This window comes from Sinocyclocheilus rhinocerous, unplaced genomic scaffold, assembly GCF_001515625.1.
Source record: "Sinocyclocheilus rhinocerous isolate Xijiao unplaced genomic scaffold, SAMN03320098_v1.1 scaffold444, whole genome shotgun sequence".
In the NCBI taxonomy this organism is placed as follows: Eukaryota; Metazoa; Chordata; class Actinopteri; order Cypriniformes; family Cyprinidae; genus Sinocyclocheilus; species Sinocyclocheilus rhinocerous.
Window position 1 is genome coordinate 392,401 of NW_015645540.1, and position 19,047 is coordinate 411,447.

Here is a 19,047-nt window from a genome sequence, read left to right on the forward strand (position 1 = left end):
ATAAAATATAATTGTTTCATTAACTTGTGCATTAATTACTTGACTGAAAATTGAGATGTATTCACCTTGGCTGCATGTCTAGTGTGCAGTCATGCATAGCCATGGCATATGACAAAACAAATTACATTTTGCTTGTTTTACTAAAATTATATATTTAATTAATTAATTTTTGGTCAGCATTTATCATTATTGTAAGTGTTGGGGGCTAGTAATGCATTTTGGGGTAATCTTATTTTTTAAGTAGTATGCTATGAGGTGTTAGTGCACCAATCTTCTTTTTATTATTATTACTGCAGAACTTTTAATTACTTACTAGCGCAGGGAAAAATGGTTGTATCTTTAACAATGAACAATCATAATAGAAAACATAAATACAATGGGTTTGCGTACATCATTGTATGAGAATATATACACAGAAAAAAGGCAAAATTAGAAGCGTAAATATTTTTGAATAATCATAATTCATATTCATATAATCACAAAGCATCTAGACAGTATAGTATATTTGTGATTTTTCTGTAAAAACACTTTTTATTATGTTATAGCGAACACGGGAGCTCATATACGTCTCCAAAGTGAATTTACATAAACCATATACATCTTAAAGACGATTACTAAATGTCTATTTAATATATATCAGGAAAATGTTCGAAAATAATTACAGGTGGGCACACCTAATAGACATGAAATAGACATCGGAGTGATGTATGAGCGCTAGTATGTAATAGAATTCACTGTTGTCAACACTGCTTACATTAGTTGAATGTAATGTAAATAAATAAATCTACAAATATTTTTGAATAATCATAATTCATATTCATATAATCACAAAGCATCACAAATTGCATTTGCTGTTGTTGTTGCTATTTATAAGCCTGAGGGATGAAACAAAGTAAGTTAAACAAGAAAAAGAGGAAAACAAAGGAGATTTAAGCCGGTTTTGCTTGTGGATGAAATTAACAAATTCAAAAGACAAAAATTTGGGGTTTTCATAATAACATTTGGTACCTTTAAGGATAAAATTGTGGGTCATATTAGTAGGGTTAAAAATATAAAAACTTAAATCAACCCAAAATTTATTGGTTATTGTGACGAGAGGGGCGGGGCCGAGAGCCGTGGGAACGGCTTAACTCGTGCATTAGCATTTACTCCACCGGCCTCGCTCCGTTCCCACGGCTCTCTGCCCCGCCCCTCTTGTCACAGTTATACTGCAATCACAATAAAAAGGCAGCTGTTTCTCCAACAAGACCAAAAAATGAGCAAATTTCATCAACATCAAACTATTTACAGATAGAGGTATTAAACCTGTCACTCGTATCTTTTAAGTTGTTGCGCTTGTAACGTCTTGAAGGGTTAGTTCACCCAAAAATGAAAATTAGTCCATAAATTACTCACCCTCAAGGCATCCTAGGTGAACAAAGGCCTCCTGTAGCGAATCAATGTGTTTTTGTAAAAAAAATATCCATATTCAAAACATAATAATCTTTTAATGTAGCTTGCGCCAACAGTTGTACACGGAAGCAGTTCCGGGCTGATGACGTATGAGGTCAGCGTTGCGCATGCACTGGTGAGTCTCGTGAAAACCAATGTTTGTTAACAGAAGCAAAGGAAGCAAGGTTTCCTTACTCTAGCGTAAGATAGATTAAATTGATTGTTACGTTTTAAATATGGTTATTTTTCTTACAAAAACGCATCAATTCGCTACAGGAGGACTTTATTCACCCCCCGGAGCTGTGTGAGACACTTTTTATTAAGGATGGGCGCTTTTTATTTAACTTCTTTTGGACTGATGCACTGCAACACCCACCGAGTGATCATTAAAAGATCAAAGACAATTTTTAATATAACTCCGACTGGATTCGTCTGAAAGAAGAAAGTCATATACAGTACACCTAGGATGACTTGAGGGTGAGTAATTTATGGGCTAATTTTCCTTTTTGGGTGAACTAACCCTTTAAGTCACATGATAACGTCAGCATGGCGGATGATGTATAGATCGCATTCATACTTAACAAGATTTGGCTGTAGAGTACGTACTCTTTTAGCGCTCGTTAAGTAGGTACTTATTGAAATTAAGTACCTACTCATTGAGTATGCGGTTTCAAACGCAGCCTGTTTCTCAACGGCTCTGGGATTAATGAGCTGCTGGGTTCATGAATATTAATCACGTTTTCTGCATTCGCTCGAACTGATTTGCTGTAATCAAAACAGGGACGATAATAGGTGAGCACCAGCCAATGAGATTGCCATGTGCGCATTAGTTCCGGCCACTACCTGAGAAACCAGCAGTTTCTAATGGTTGTTCTTAAAAGCTGAAGAATTCCAAATGAACTCCATTATTTTGACAGGAAAATACAACAAAGGATACAGTTTACAATGTAGCGCGTCAATTCTGCATGGTATGTAAGATTCGCTCTCGCTCTCTTTCTTTGAGTGTGTGAGAAACAGCGCTCTCAGCAAAGCGATGGCGAGTCGTGCGCCTTTACACTAGAGTTTACGGTTCGTCATATACAGGTACGCTGCGCATCCATTGAGATGACTTGAAAAATAGCATAGATCGCTTGACAGAGAGTGAAACTCTGAAGCGCTCACTGTTCGGCGAGTGAAAATATATCTGTGCTAAACTTAAACTTAGCCTCCAACTCACACACTGGCGAGTAAAATCTAAGAATTTATTAGCCAATGGCTAACAATAGATATTATTTAGTTGCCCAGAGTGAAGATTTAGTCGCAATGTATAGGGTTATTAAATGTCTTTCAAGTTTTCATTTAATGGTAGTGTATCTCAACTAGTAAATATGCCATTGAGATGTTCATTTGTCCTCATCTCGTAAATATGATCATTCCGGCAACATTTGAGGGATGTAGCCTATAAGACCTCAGATGGGAGAGGTGGGAAATTGAAATTGAACACACTCATAAAGGAAGGAAGCTGTACCTGAAATGGAAGATTAAAGTGAGGCTGAAATGTAAGGAACAGAGGAAGGAGATTTTGGCAGGGAGGAAGGTTGTCTTGCCAAATGTAGGCCTATCATTTATTTTATCCCCTATCCTTCCGTCTAACCTCTGCACCACTTCTCCACCACTTAAGGCATTGATTCTGTTCCTTCCCAAATTTATAGCCTGACGCTGTACTCTGCAAATTCAGACGTCATATTGATGAGAAGCTGCAGAATCATCACACCCAGATCGAAGCTGAGAGAGACAAATGGAGCATTGCCGCTTGTTGCCAGATCTCTTAGACCAGTGTGTGTACGAGCAGTGTTTAAATTAGCTTGTTTCTCGCAACTGGAAGGTGATGTCATGTGTTTGAGTGTGTCTGTCGAATTGGTTTCTGTGATTGTGTCCTGAGAGGTTTTATTTGGAATGTCCTGTGTTTGTTGTCTGGAGTGTGTGTTTTGAAGTCTGTTTTTAGGATACACACACACACACACACACACACCCCATTGTTCATTGTTAATTCAAGTTTATTTATAACACAATAACTAAGTAGAGTATTATAAAACTATATATATATGTTATATTTTATATATAATTTATTTAATAATACTCTTTATAACTATTTATATGTAGTGCTTATATGCTCTGACAGTACATATTAAAAGCTGTTCAACATTTTAACCCAGAAAAAAAAAATGCTTTGTGTGTGTGTTCGGAGTAAAATACCTGTGTGCAGATGATTTTGTTTGTGTTTGTGTTTGGTGCGGTGAATGATATCAGTGTGGATCCAGCTGGTCTGTTTGCACTGGGTGCCCGAATAGAGGGGGGTGGCAGAGTTTTCCATGTGCCGCCACACACTGATGTAAACATGTTTTGTATGGTGGTTTGTCTTGTTGGCTGTTTATGGTGTGTATGTTTATCCTGTCTGATTTGTTTTGCTTTGCCCACAAACACTCCTTTTTGTGGACAAATGTGCAAATCTTTATGTCTGTATCTGTGGGATTTCTGGGAAATCAGGAAATGCAACCCTACACAGACACTTAGACCAAGTGTCCAGTTCGATATAAAAGATTTCAGTGGGGGCTTTCGCATTAGAACATTTTTGTGCAAATTGGTTCCATAAAAGAACTTTGACAAAAAAAAATAAAAAATAATAAGTTAGCTTTGATATGAAATAGTGGTGTTTCATGAACAAATCTGTGGTTTTGATTAGAATCTTTCAAGTGATTGAATCATTAACCATTTTCTGTTTTGTTACACATCCTAATGTGGAAACGTGTAACGCATTAGTTCATATTAGCATATTCATATATATACAGTGGGTACGGAAAGTATTCAGACCCCCTTAAATTTTTCACTCTTTGTTATATTGCAGCCATTTGCTAAATTCATTTAAGTTAATTTTTTTTCCTCATTAATGTACACACAGCACCCCATATTGACAGAAAAACACAGAATTGTTGACATCTTTGCAGATTTATTAATCCAGCTGGTCTGTTTGCACTGGGTGCCCGAATAGAGGGGGGTGGCAGAGTTTTCCATGTGCCGCCACACACTGATGTAAGCGGCTATTGTGTCATACACAAAGAGAAGGGCAATATAGTTGCTTCCTCCTGGATCCATCCATCTGTGTGCTGTACGTGTGATCTGTTATTGTAATCTGAAGCTTGCGCGCTTGTTAATGTCTGCTTTCTGAATATGTGTCATCATATCTGTCACCACATGAACCGCACTCTTTTTTTCATTCTCATTCTCTCATTTCTCTTCACTTGCGTGTTTGCCATCTGTCCAGGGGCAGTTTTGTAACTGCCAGATGAGCATCCTTTTTGACTCCCCTCTCATCCCCTCCTTTCCACCCCTCACCTCTCTGTCCTCCAGCACTGGTGCTCGTACAATTGCGGGGCTTTTTTTGTGACACGTGTGTCGCCGGGAGGTGTGCCGGGCCCCCCTCCCACTCCACAGCCCCTCTATTATACAAAGACCACTCTGATGGAGCCCCCCTCTCAGTCCGCTGGGCCATTATCTCTTTGTGGAAGGGGGTCTCCCCTATTGTCTGATAGATTAACACAAGTCCCTCCCATCTCTCCTGTTCCCCCACCACATGCTGGCCCAAAAGTGTTAAAACGCCCTGAAGCAGAAAACGAGGAGGCAATTTACACAGCCGGCCACAGCAATGGGTCAAAGAAAGTGAGAGGAGAAAGACAATGAAAGCTGGAGTAATGGGTAGGAGTTTGGTTGGAAACTGCGATTTGAAGCGACACTTCACTTCACAAATAAAACCCCCGTTGCACCAGAAGCTCGAGGCAAGATGCTTGATGAGTGCAGTTTTCTTTCCTGTGTGTTTACTTTTGAAATAGGAAGTTTCGGCATTATATATTGATGGGATTGGCCCTTATTTGTGACTGGCCTTTAGTTTAGAACTAGAAAGAACCGCAATCCCAATCCAAAAAGCATTTTAAATGATGTGATCAAATTAAAAACAATGGATAAATAAAAAGCTTATTGATTTAAATATGATGAGTATGTATATAAAACAATTATTAACAATATAAAAATTACATTTATAAATGCATCTAAATATAAATATTTAAGTAATTTGAGAGCGTATATTCTGGTTATCTCGATTATCTGATTGGTGGAGATTTCATGGCAGAATCATGGGCAATGTAGTTTTTCAGTTGAACATGATTACTTAAAAAATAAGTTGCAATAATGTGGGCTGGTGGCTTCAACAAAACAAATACCCTTGATTAACAACCTTGTAGAGCACAGTAAGTCTGTCTTTAAAAGTATGTAAGTTACTGTTACAAATCTGTTCCCCTGTGGATAAAATGAATGGAATCTTTACTTCCAGAAACTGACTTTTGCACCTTATTGCTGGTCAGAAGTAGATGGTGTTACTGGGAGGGGCTTTCTTGTTATAGAGAGTATTTGATTGGATAAAAAGAGTGAGTGCAGGATGAGTCATCAATATTTTTGGTTCATTTTCCTGGACAAGAAAGTTTTGATTTAATGGGGTTTGTAACTCTTAACGCTTTTACATGTAGCTTATTTGCATAATTTGTGCTTTTTTTAGGCATGAAGTATGTCTGGTGCAGTTGATCCTACAAGACTGTGTGTGTTTTCATGGCAACTTGCGCCTTTGTTCAGACTGAGCTTCCTTAGAGAGGGGGTCAGCACTTTTGAAAAGGCTGATTGAGTTTTCAGCAAGAAGTTGAGAGGGGGTAGTGCAAGAGTGACTCGCTCTCTCTTTACTGCTGCAGACCTTTCATTTTGTGTGTGGCCTTGGAGGAAATGGTCAGGAAACTCACATCACCCTGAAAGACTGAGTACATTCAGGGTGTCTCAGAGGGATTTGAGTGCGTTTCGGGTTTGACAAGGCTTGCAGGACTGAGGGATATGGTGTTTATTCAAGACCTGGAGCTTGACTGAGAAGTGTGCCTGTTAAATGTTTGACCTAAAGATGTGGGGTTAGTGTAGCACAGTGGGTAGAGATCAAGTCTAGTTATAGCAAAATGCTGTCTAGAAGAGTTATTCAGACCAGCATCGGCTTGTCTAAAGTTTTTTTTTCTCAGCAGTGCACATCCAGTTGACTAGAATAGCTATTAGGTTTAAGTAGCTTTGGGGGGGGGGGGGGGTTTTGAGATTTCATGGAAGGGCGGAAATATTCCAAAAAGAGCTTATATTGAAAAATACGTGGACGCGGATTTTGCCTCAGAAATAGTCTTAACGGCCTCTTTTACTGAACGGAAGAGGTGCTTTTAATATAACGTCAGTGAGTGCCTTATGCCATATTTACATAATATTTTACAATATTTACATTTCTGAGGTGTTAAGAGAGGGTTATTAACATATTTACATGTTAATTCGTTATCTTCTTTTTTGCGGTTAAATTGAATGTAGTTTCCTAAAGGAAACGGCATTATGTAATAAAGACTAGCCTAATTATTTTGAGGCTGATGAAGTGATAATTGTTAAAAGTAATGTTTTGCATTACTGGGTCAAACATATAACCCAACTTGCCAAAATAACTTTTATTTTATATATTTTATAAAATTTTTAACCCAGCAGTTTTTAGAGTGCAGAAAATCAGCAAAGTAGCATAATTACTTACATTCCTATATGGACGGGTTAGCTTTCCTCGCGTTAGCCAAAAACATATTTTATATAATTTGCGCCATCATTTCAACAGTGGTTCTTTGTTTGTTTATTTGTTTGTTTTTTCCAATTTGAACAGGATTAAAATCACCAAGCAAATCTGTGAAACACAACTCTCCTGACCTTCTAAGGGAAGACGGGTCATGTCCGAATAGGGCCATTTTTGCCTAAGCAATGTTAAATTTGAATATCTCATGTCGGACATAAGCACAGAAATGCTAAATCCTCATAAAGTTGTTGCCACTCAAGCTGGAGTCAGATTATCTTTCAAAACAGATATCCGAGCACTGGAAGTAACAGGCTGGAGACTCAAAGCATGCGTGTTTATGAGTAGCTCTCGGCTGATTGGCTGAGCCAAAAGTGTGAAAGACCATAGGGAGGAGGATGCAGGAGTCGGGGGTGGGGTAAGGGGCGTGTCCTCCCCTCTCTCTGTTTGCCTGGTGTCCCTGCTTGATGAGATCAGCGGATCGCCTTTCATTATGAGGCAGCTCTCACGCTGCTGCTCGCACTGCCGTCTGTCCTCTTTCTCTCTCTTCTTCCCTTTCTCTGTCTTTCGGGCCACTGAGCTGGAGCCGCGACACAGGACGGAGTAAGGAGTGCGGAGTGGGACGGAGGCTGCCACGGCTGGGATTAACCTCAGGGAGGGGGTTGGGGGGGGTTACGTCTCTGGGGAGAAGCTTCTTTTCTCCTTCCTCAGCAGGCAGACACAGAAAAGAGAAAGAACTAGTGTGCGCTCCTTCTCACAAAGAGAGGAGCTCCTTTCTTCCTTTATTCCAGCGGTTTTCCTTGTTTTTTCCCTGAACGGGTGACAACAGGGGAGTTCTGCCGGGGAGACCATCTCAACCGGGTCGGTGTAAGCACCGTGAGTTTGTGTTTGTGTGTGTTTGAGCGCAATGAACAACTTGATGTGTGTTTACTTGTGTGTAGAAACTATCCTGTGATCTTTCATTCTTTCCCTGCTTGCTTTGTGCTGTTTGGGTTACCTCATGTGCACTCTTTCTTTCTAGCTCCTGCTTTCTGGCATTCCCCATGGTCTTTTATTCCTCTAATAGAGTTTTGATCCTTTAATTGAGGTTTGGTCCACCCTGGCAAGGATACTCAGCATGCAGTCTTTTCTTTGTGTTGGATGTTACAACTGCCCGTGATGTTTATAAACCTGGGATTTCCACACATTTAATACTTTCTGAGGTCCAGGGAGCGGGTTCGAAGCCCTGAATGCAGCAGTGGGGTCGTAGGAACGATGCCCGGGTCCTGCTCTTGAGGATAGTTTGCTTGTGTGGGTTGGAAAGAGAAGTATTTTCACCTTAACCCGTGGCTCATGTTTTCTCAGCTGCTATGCACAATCAGATAAGATTATTATTTTTAATTCTGTGTTGCATGTTAGCAGTGTAGAACCATTTTGAACAAGTTTTACCCAGAAAACTGGCAAAAAGGCATAATCACAGACATTCCTTTGCGGACAGGATTAGTTTACCTTGAGTTAGCCAAAAAAACATATTTTAATTAACTTGCGCCATAATTTCTACAGTGGTTCTTTGTTTGTTTGTTCAATTTAAACAGGATTAAAATCACCAAGCAAATCTGTGAAACACAAACTGTCCTGACCTTCTCAAAGAAGATGAGTCCTGTCTGAATAGAGCCATTTTTTCCTAAGCAGTGTTAAAATTGAATGTTCATGTCGGGCATAAGCATAGAAATGCTACATCCTCATAACATTGTTGCCACTCGAGCTGGAGTCAGATTATCTTTCAAAACAGATATCCGAGCGCTGGAAGTAACAGGCTGGAGACTCAAAGCATGTGTGTTTATGAGTAGCTCTCGGCTGATTGGCTGAGCCGAAAGTGTGAACGACTGTGGGGAGGAGGATGCATGAGTCGGGGTGGGGTAAGGGGCGTATCCTCCCCTCTCTCTGTTTGCCTGGTGTCCCTACTTGATGAGATCAGCGGATCGCCTTTCATCATGAGGCAGCTCTCACGCTGCTGCTCGCACTGCCGTCTGTCCTCTTTCTCTCTCTTCTTCCCTTTCTCTGTCTTTCGGGCCACTGAGCTGGAGCCGCGACACAGGACGGAGTAAGGAGTGCGGAGTGGGACGGAGGCTGCCACGGCTGGGATTAACCTCAGGGAGGGGGTTGGGGGGGGTTACGTCTCTGGGGAGAAGCTTCTTTTCTCCTTCCTCAGCAGGCAGACACAGAAAAGAGAAAGAACTAGTGTGCGCTCCTTCTCACAAAGAGAGGAGCTCCTTTCTTCCTTTATTCCAGCGGTTTTCCTTGTTTTTTCCCTGAACGGGTGACAACAGGGGAGTTCTGCCGGGGAGACCATCTCAACCGGGTCGGTGTAAGCACCGTGAGTTTGTGTTTGTGTGTGTTTGAGCGCAATGAACAACTTGATGTGTGTTTACTTGTGTGTAGAAACTATCCTGTGATCTTTCATTCTTTCCCTGCTTGCTTTGTGCTGTTTGGGTTACCTCATGTGCACTCTTTCTTTCTAGCTCCTGCTTTCTGGCATTCCCCATGGTCTTTTATTCCTCTAATAGAGTTTTGATCCTTTAATTGAGGTTTGGTCCACCCTGGCAAGGATACTCAGCATGCAGTCTTTTCTTTGTGTTGGATGTTACAACTGCCCGTGATGTTTATAAACCTGGGATTTCCACACATTTAATACTTTCTGAGGTCCAGGGAGCGGGTTCGAAGCCCTGAATGCAGCAGTGGGGTCGTAGGAACGATGCCCGGGTCCTGCTCTTGAGGATAGTTTGCTTGTGTGGGTTGGAAAGAGAAGTATTTTCACCTTAACCCGTGGCTCATGTTTTCTCAGCTGCTATGCACAATCAGATAAAGTGATTAGAGAATGGCTGGATCTTCTCCTCCCTGCGTTGCGCGTCACAGCTATCGTTTGTCTGTCTCTTTCTTCTGGTTTGGTGTTCAGAGGAAGCGTTTCCACAGCGCTGGCTGACTCTTAGCCCCGGGAGCAGATTTGAATGCTTTTCATTGTTTGTGTGCACGCGCGGCTTATGGATTTGCATGTGTCTGTTTGCGCGCATGTGGCTGTGTGTTTCCAGTGGTGGAATGTTTATGGAACAGATTGTGTGTGTTTTTTGTGTTGAGGGCAGTGGGGCATCTCTTACAAAGAAGTACTATGCTGGTATATGGTACAGTGGTGATATCAGATGGTAATACCATTGTACTTTTTTACATTCCTATTTTTACATTACTTGTAAAACAAAAGTCATGATACTAAAAAGCCATGGCAATACTGTGGCGCTTTGTACTGAAAGATTTTACCATGGTGTTATCATGATGCCTATCAAAGACGTCATGTTAATGCTACTTTGATATTTCGCTTATACTTGGAAAACCATGAAGTACCATGTAAATACCGTGGTACATGAATGCCATCACTGAACTGTGGGTACCAACACAGTACTTTTTTCGAAGGGATACAAGTAGATTACAAAATGATATAAACCATAATATTATTATGGTCCATACCCAAAAAAACATGGTAATACCATGGTTTAAGGCTCTGAAATGCAACAGGAATACCGTTCTTTCTGTTATTTCAGTATTATTTATATACTATTATAAAACGCATACTATTTTGCATTAGATTTTATTTTGATATTTTCAATTTATATATATATATATATATATTTTTTTTTTTTATGTTTTTTATTTAGCTTTATTTTTATTTCAGTTTTAGTCATTTTAGAACTTCAACTTTTATTTCAGTTATTTACGATTTTTTTCCCTCTAATATTTATACTTTGTAATATTTCAGCTTTATTTCACATAAAAACTTTTTTTTAGTTACAGTTAAAAAAATAACAATGAATTCCAGCATAATATATACCATAGTATGTGCCCTAAAACATGGTTATACCACGGTATCTTATTCAGAAATAATATGTTAATACCATGTTAATAGTTATATTCCATAGTGCTTAAAGATTACTATATATTTATTAGGGTTGGGCGATGTCTACCAATTTAGCATCGGACGATGTCTACGGAGTACGTTTACATGGACAACAATACTCTGATATTAATACGATTAAGACAGTACTCTGATTAAGAATCAACCATGTAAACAGAGATTTTTGATTACCTTAATCCGGCTAAAGTCATAATCGAAATAAACAGAAATCGAATTAAGACATGTGGAGTATTCCTATTTTAGTCACATTACTATTACTGAAGTGCAGTATAGACATGTAAAAACCTTATGCCGGGTTCAGACTACACCATATTTTTGTCAGTCACGATAGTCACTATGTCAGATTACACGATTTTGACTCCTAAAATCTTGTTGTGTTGTGGACAAGAAACATGTCAGACTACTATGGAAGGCGGATGGGGCCAAATGTCTTTAAACGGAACGCGTGAAATGCGACCTTGTCAACACGCACAATTTGCCCACGTTAATGCAGCAATTTTGAACGCGTTTCTTTTGTACGTGTAGACACGCACGTTTTACCATAATCATAATATTGGCTTATTTAGAATAAGGTAAATAATTAGATTGCTGATGTCCATGTAAACGTAGTCAGTGAAACATCGTGATGGACGATGACATCGGGGGCAGGGTTAGGGGTGTGCCCGAAGCGTGCAACAAATAACGCGTTATACGGAGCCACTAAAAGGTTAGCCGCTTGCTAGCGGTAGCCTGTTGCATTACAGTACATGAAAGTCAGCTTAACATCGTGATGTCTGTCAGCCATCGGCGATGGACGATGACATCGTCTATCGGCCCAACCCTAATATTTATATACACTGGAACCTTGTCCAAAGAACATGATAATACCATGCCACTTTGATATATTCTATGGTGCAGAAAGATTACCATATTAACATACAGTGATATTTCTATGATATTACCACAGTACATGTCCAAAAATACTGCTGTATTACTTCACTACTTATATACCAAAGTACTAAATGCTTATCATAGTCATTTTCTATGGTAAATGTCCAAAAACCTTGATGATTTCATGTGTCTTTTTATGAGTGATCTCTGCATGTGTGTCTGCATGTATTTGTGCGTGTGTGTTGCGAGCAGTGTGGGACGGGGGCACAGGATGTGTGTGTGTGGGACAAGGAGGGCAGTGGGACTGCTTTAATCACTGAGTGTGTTGTCTGAGAGCAGTGGGCTGGAAAGAGCTGACTGGAGCTGCTCTGTGGGGTGAGGCTCTTCTGGGAGAGCTTAGAGCTCAGCTGTTAGCCGTGTGAAGAGCTACACAACCATTTGCCTAACCATTCAATGTCCCTCCTTTGGAGAGGGCCACTGGATTAGTGCCAGAAGCATGTGTGTGTGTGTGTCCGAGCTGCTTAAGGGTTTGAAAGGACAGGAGGTGGGCTCGCACATCTGCCACAAGGCTGTGTGAGTGTGAGTGTGATTACCGGTTTTGGGTTGGGGGTGGACATTTTAGTCACAGTGATAAATGGTTTTTGGGCTGTCAGAAAGCCTGGACTTCAATGGATGTGTCTTATATTTACACTCTTCCTCCACATAGCTGCATTTGATGTTCTCGCTGAAGATTTTTGAGCTCCTAGGCACAGGGAAATTGAATGGGAAATTATATTGTGAGATATTTGGAACAGATTAACAGGAACTACAGAAAAAAAGTCACATTTAATGAAAATCAGATTTAGCCCTGTCACAAAGGTTAGGGAAGTTTTGTTGGCTTTCTGGTGACAAATAGATGCTTGAATTTGACATTGTTTTATTAAATTGAGTTTTATTGTGGTATTTATTGTATGGTTATTTTGCGTTAGTTTATAATATGGACTTGTTTTGCTAGACGGAAAGAAATACAATTGAATCTTGTATGGGAAATATTTGGAAGAGCTTTAATGTATTTGTCACATACACTACTATTCAAAGGACTGCAGCACAACTGTTTTCAGCATTGATTATTATAATAAATGTTTCTTGAGCATCAAATCAGCATATTAGAATAATTTATGAAGGATCATGTGACACCGAAGACTGGAATAATGTGTGAAAATTCAGCTTTGCCATCACAAGGATAAAGTACGTACATGGATAAGTAAACTTAAAAAAAATCTTGCTGACCTCAAATGTTTCAACGGTAGTGGAGGTTTGGATGTTTTATAGCTTTTCTGGTGACAAACAGATGCTCGCAGTCTGCTGTAGTTTATTCAATAGAGTTGTTTTGTATTAGTTTATAATACAAGCTTGTTTAGCTAGACAGAGAAATTGAATAGGAGCATCCTTGTCATATAGGTTTGGATGTTTCATAGCTTTTCTGGTAAAAAAAAAATGCTCAATGTCTGTGGTAGGTTTCACATTGACTTTTGTTCTGAAAAAGTATGAATGAGATATTTTTGTCTCTCATACCATGTCCTAGCAAGGCTCAGTGACATCAAGCTAAAAATGATTAGCTCAATGTCTGTGGTAGGTTTCACATTGACTTTTGTTCTGAAAAAGTATGAATGAGATATTTTTGTCTCTCACACCATGTCCTAGCAAGGCTCAGTGACATCAAGCTAAAAATGATTAAAACATGCATCTCTTACATGCTAATCTGAGTTTGTGACCTTACCAGCAACAACTGCAACAGAAGACATAACATTTTGTCAGGGTTTCTATTCCTATGTTGTGAAAATCCCATTCGTCCAAAATCCTGCTCCACTTATGTTCTGATTGGCTGTGATTGTCACATCATGCATTTCAGTAAATGTAAATGTTGTTTACATGTTACATTGTCTTGGTCTGTTATTCCGACTTCACAAAAATTGTGTGATTTCAGTCCGACTAAATCGTTTGTATGACATTTTAAAAGGATGAATTGCTTTAGGCTAACTGAAATCGTCTTTTTAAAGTGCGCGTAAATGCACTTAGAGTTGACAGAAAAATTGCTTATCTCTGGTTAGGAAATATTTTCACTTTTTTGATGTTACTCTTGTGACCAGTATTGTGATGTTCATATGCAGTCATTTCCTTTCTGTTCTCGTTTGAGAATATTTATGCTCCGTGTGACTGGTATTTTAGGATGCAGATGAGACATGGGTTAAATTAAAATTAGCGTCATGCGAGGTTTTTCTGCTATGAGTAGCCACACATACGTTGTAAACAGATATCTGACTTCTAATTGAAAGCAGCGATGTCGTAAGGTTCACATTTATCCTCTCTGCTTTATTCGTAGTCTCTAGTTTCACTTTGATGTGACAGCCTCCAAGGGCGATCACTGGATTCATCTGCTTGCGTGTCACTTCAGAACACATCTTGTCCATCAGAACATGTCATATGGAGAACTTTCTCTCTCACACATGCACTTATACACACAGAGTGCACAAGCATCTCATAATTTTATTACTAAACCCGGCCGTTGGCTTATACTTGATTTCAGAATGTTCTGAACAGAAAAACAGCACAGCCTGCTTCAACAGATGCCTGTTGTGAGAGCATTTCTCTCACACCACGTGCGTGTGTGTGTGCCGGTGGTGTGTCTCCATGGGGTAGGTTTGTTTAATTAGGACTGAGTAGGTGGACAGAGGCATGGGGGAACATGTGACCATACGGCTGTCTGTCCTGTGCCCTCTGAACCACCTAGATAATAGAGCACTGGACATGGGCTTTGCTGATCTGCCGTCTGTGTAAGTGACAAAGAGAGAGGGACAGGGAGATTGATAAGGGTGGGGGTGGGGAGGAAAACAAGACAGAGGGAAAAGATGAACAAAAATGCAATGTTAATGCTGCTGGAAAAACCAAGTGATACTCGTAGATGGTGTGCTGGGTTTTTGATGGTCTAGGAATTGAATAAGAATGAAAATTGCTCAACAAATGTCTTACATAAAACAAAAATGGGGAATTTCAAAGAAATAATTGTATAGTATGAGGCTTTCAAGCTTTTATAGGTTGCAAAAGCATTATACAAATGAACCATACGATTCACGCTCTAAACTACCGTACAAAATGTCTTTACTGTCACTTTTAATTATTTAAAGCATCCTTGCTGAATAAAAATATTAATTTCTTTTAAAAAAATTATATTGCCCCTGAACATTTGAATGGTAATGTATAAAAATCTTCTAAAGCCATACAATAATTTTGTGAAAAATTTCCCCCAATGAGCTGTAAACTACTGCAACCAGATCGTTCAGTCAGTAAGGATTCAATCAGTTGATCATTAGAACTAATCATTCAAGTGATTCTTAAAAAAAAATATCTGACTGAAAAGAACATCTCTGTTACGTATGTAAACCTCGTTCCCTGAAGGAGGTAACGCAGATGGTACGTCAGAACTAACTGACGAATTAGGATCTCGCCCGAGAGCCCAATCACCTTCAAGTGTAATGAAAACAGTCCAATGGACATTGGCATGCCAGATTTGCATCGTGCACTCTGCCCCGCAAAATGGGTATATAACGAAGAGTGCATGCAATTTCACATTGTTTTTCGCTGTTTCCCGTCCAGAGACCAGATGTTGTGTCCCGACCACTCAACGGTGGTACAGCAATTGTGGCGTTGGGACGTACCGTCTCCATTCCCTCCTTACGTTACGTCAGAACTAACTATCTTCTAAAGCCATACAATAATTTTGTGAAAAATTTCCCCCAATGAGCTGTAAACTACTGCAACCAGATCGTTCAGTCAGTAAGGATTCAATCAGTTGATCATTAGAACTAATCATTCAAGTGATTCTTAAAAAAAAAATATCTGACTGAAAAGAACATCTCTGTTACATATGTAAACCTCATTCCCTGAAGGAGGTAACACAGATGGTACGTCAGAACTAACTGACGAATTAGGATCTCGCCCGAGAGCCCTATCACCTTCAAGTGTAATGAAAACAGTCCAATGGACATTGGCATGCCAGATTTGCATCGTGCACTCTGCCCCGCAAAATGGGTATATAACGAAGAGTGCATGCAATTTCACATTGCTTTTCGCTGTTTCCCGTCCAGAGACCAGATGTTGTGTCCCGACCACTCAACGGTGGTACAGCAATTGTGGCGTTGGGACGTACCGTCTCCATTCCCTCCTTACGTTACGTCAGAACTAACTGATGAATTGGGATCCCTACTAAAGCTCCACTATAGCTTCCCCTTCCAGTGCCCTGTATAAGCCGGCAAATCCTCCCCATGCCCACTGGGGCGAAAGACAAGACCACTTAGATAGAGGAGTGTCTATCACCATTGGAAATGGCGCACCAAGCATGATTGACACCAGGCAGGTCCTGGTGTTTACTGGCTACCTGTGGCGAGTACACGGGAGGACACCGGCTCTACACAGAGATTGTAAAATCTCGTAAACTTGTTAGGTGTCACCCAGCCTGCAGCTCTACAAATGTCTGTTATCGAAGCGCCAAGTGCCAACGCCCAGGAGGAAGCAACACTCCGGGTAGACTGAGCTCTCACCCCCAGGGGGCACAGCTGATCTAGAGCATGGTGGGCCAAGAATATGGCATCCACTATCGAGTGGACAAGCCTTTTTTTGGAGACAGCCTTTCCCTTCTGCTGTCCGCCATAACAAACAAAGAGCTGTTCTGAGGGGGGAGGGTACCAAGTGAGGGCGGGGAGGATTTAGTCTCCTTGCACCCCTAAGGAACCTGATGATCAGGTCGTGCTTTCCTACAGACCTACCATCTACTGCATCGTGATGTGCGGTGATAGCGGCAACATACACTTTCACGGTGAAGGCAGACAGCCTTCACTCCAACCTGTCCTGCAGGAAAGAAAGCAAAACTCTGACTGGGCATGTCTGGGGGTCTTCTCGGCAAGAAGAACACCACTCAACAAACAGGTTCAACTTCAAAGCGTAGGTGTGCCTTGCAAAAGGAGCTCTTGCTAAAGTGATGGTGTCTACCAGTGCTGGAGGTAGATCACCTAGCCTAAATCCTCTGTGTCCCGTCCAGAGACCAAACATGGAGGTTCCAGAGGTCTGAATGCCAAAGGGTGCCCCATCTTTGAGAAAGCAGATCCATCCACAGAGGGATCTGCCAGGGAGGGGCTGTCGCAAGGAGCACAAGTTCTGGGCACCAGGTCCGGTTTGTGCGAGAAGGCTCACTGGGAGAAACGCATACTTGCATAAGCCCAGAGGCCAGCTGTGTGCCAGCGCATCCGTGCTGAGGGTTCCCTCAGTCAGGGAATAAAACAACTGGCAATGGGACGTGTCCGGGGTGGCAAACGGGTCTAGCTGTACGTCCCTGAAGTGTTTCCAAATCAGCTGGACCATCTCGGGGTGGAGTCTGCATTCCCCCGGAAGTGTGGGCTGCCGCGAGAGCTAGTTGGCTGCGCGATTGAGCTTGCCCGGGTAAGAATGACACAAAGTATCCTCAGATGCTCCTGACTCCAAAGGAGGAGAAGACGGTTGTTGTACACAATGATCGCAGTGTTGTCTGTCTGGACCAGTACGTGCTTGTCGTGTAGCAGCGATCTGAAGCAGCACAGAGCAAGCCATTCTGTTAGCAACTCGAGGCAATTGACGTGCCAATGCAATTGCTGCCCACTGGTGATAGAAGAGGGGGACAAGAGTGGCAAGGCGCAGTGTCGCACATTGCCATCCATGCTCTCTTGGGACCCAGAGATGGAGGAAACTGCTATTTTGCTGAAATCTTGGGTACCACTGGCTGTGGAGCCGTGGAACAGAACAAAAATTGAACAAAAGTTTCTCCGCCCGGCCCTCCTTCGGAGGGACGCAGAGCAAGCCATTCTGTTAGCAACTCGAGGCAATTGACGTGCCAATGCAATTGCTGCCCACTGGTGATAGAAGAGGGGGACAAGAGTGGCAAGGCGCAGTGTCGCACATTGCCATCCATGCTCTCTTGGGACCCAGAGATAGAGGAAACTGCTATTTTGCTGAAATCTTGGGTACCACTGGCTGTGGAGCCGTGGAACAGAACAAAAATTGAACAAAAGTTTCTCCGCCCGGCCCTCCTTCGGGGGAAAGAGTGGTGCAGTCGCCATCTCATGAAGAGCAGGATCCTGTATCGCTGGGTCGTCCGTCTCAGGAACGCTGCTTGCTCTGACACATTACAGACGTAGCAGGGGCAGAGACGGGCTGCACTTTTCTGCAGCCAGCTCCACCCGGCTTGGGTGGAGGCTACTGCTGTGGCAATGCTGGAGCGGAGGTGGAAGCCGCAGGATGGCTGCCTCGGTGACGAGCAGGCGAGGTGGAGACAGCAGTGGCCCGCCGGGGCAGGATGTGCTTTATAGCCTCCATCTGCTTCTGTGCAGCCGAGAACTGCTGGGCAAAGTGGCGTTCCTGGACCACTAATGGCGCTTTTCCACTGCGTGGTACGACTCTGCTCAGTACGGTACGACACGGCACAGCTCGGCTCGGTTTGCGTTTCCACTGCAGTTCAGTACCGCTTTAGAGTGGGCGGGATTATTCACATGTCGTAATAGTTGCACCACCTCTACTGCCGCGACTCCTGAAAAACGTTTTCATTCCGCGTCGCCCCATCAAGCTCGCTGGATCCGCTCCTCTGCTATCAACAAGAGGAACGTCTGTACTTCCTCAACAGACAACGAAACAGCCACTTTTTGGTTGTTAAAAAAGGTGCGCTTGTTCAAAACAGTTGCGTTCGATCCTTCGCTGGCTGTGCTGATTTAAATCTAGCGGTTCTGTTGTGTTTGTGTCGCAAGCTCAGTGACGCAGGTAGTGACGATTCTCTCCGGCCAATCCGTGATCAGCAGAGTTTACACGTCACGTTTTGGTAACGGTACGGCTCACTTGGAACCTCAACCAAGGTGGTACTAAAAAAAGTACCAGGGACCAGGTACAGTACCCAGTGGAAAACCCCCAAAAAGTGAACTGTACCGAGCCGTACCGTGCCGTACCATGCAGTGGAAAAACGCCATTAGTGGGTTTTAAGGGATACTTAAGATAAATTTAAAGGGGTCATATGATGCAATTTCAAGTTTTCCTTTTTCTTTGGAGTGTTACAAGCTTTTCGTGAATAGATAAGATCCCTAAAGTTGCAAAAACT

The 19,047-nt window shown here is 41.8% G+C and overlaps 1 protein-coding gene across 5 annotated transcripts in view; it reads left to right on the forward strand.

The window, feature by feature from the left end:
• The first annotated feature begins 7,585 nt into the window (after positions 1-7,585).
• spsb4a (splA/ryanodine receptor domain and SOCS box containing 4a) overlaps positions 7,586-19,047 on the forward strand; it is a 59,164-nt gene continuing 47,702 nt past the window's right edge. Inside the window, exon 1 of one of the 5 annotated variants that reach the window (XM_016510007.1) lies at positions 7,586-7,960. The gene's annotated coding sequence lies outside the window, so the exon portion shown is untranslated. Of the gene's footprint in view, positions 7,961-8,857; positions 9,441-19,047 lie in introns of those variants that run through there. The other 4 variants (XM_016510008.1, XM_016510002.1, XM_016510006.1 and 1 more) reach the window with 4 other exon arrangements.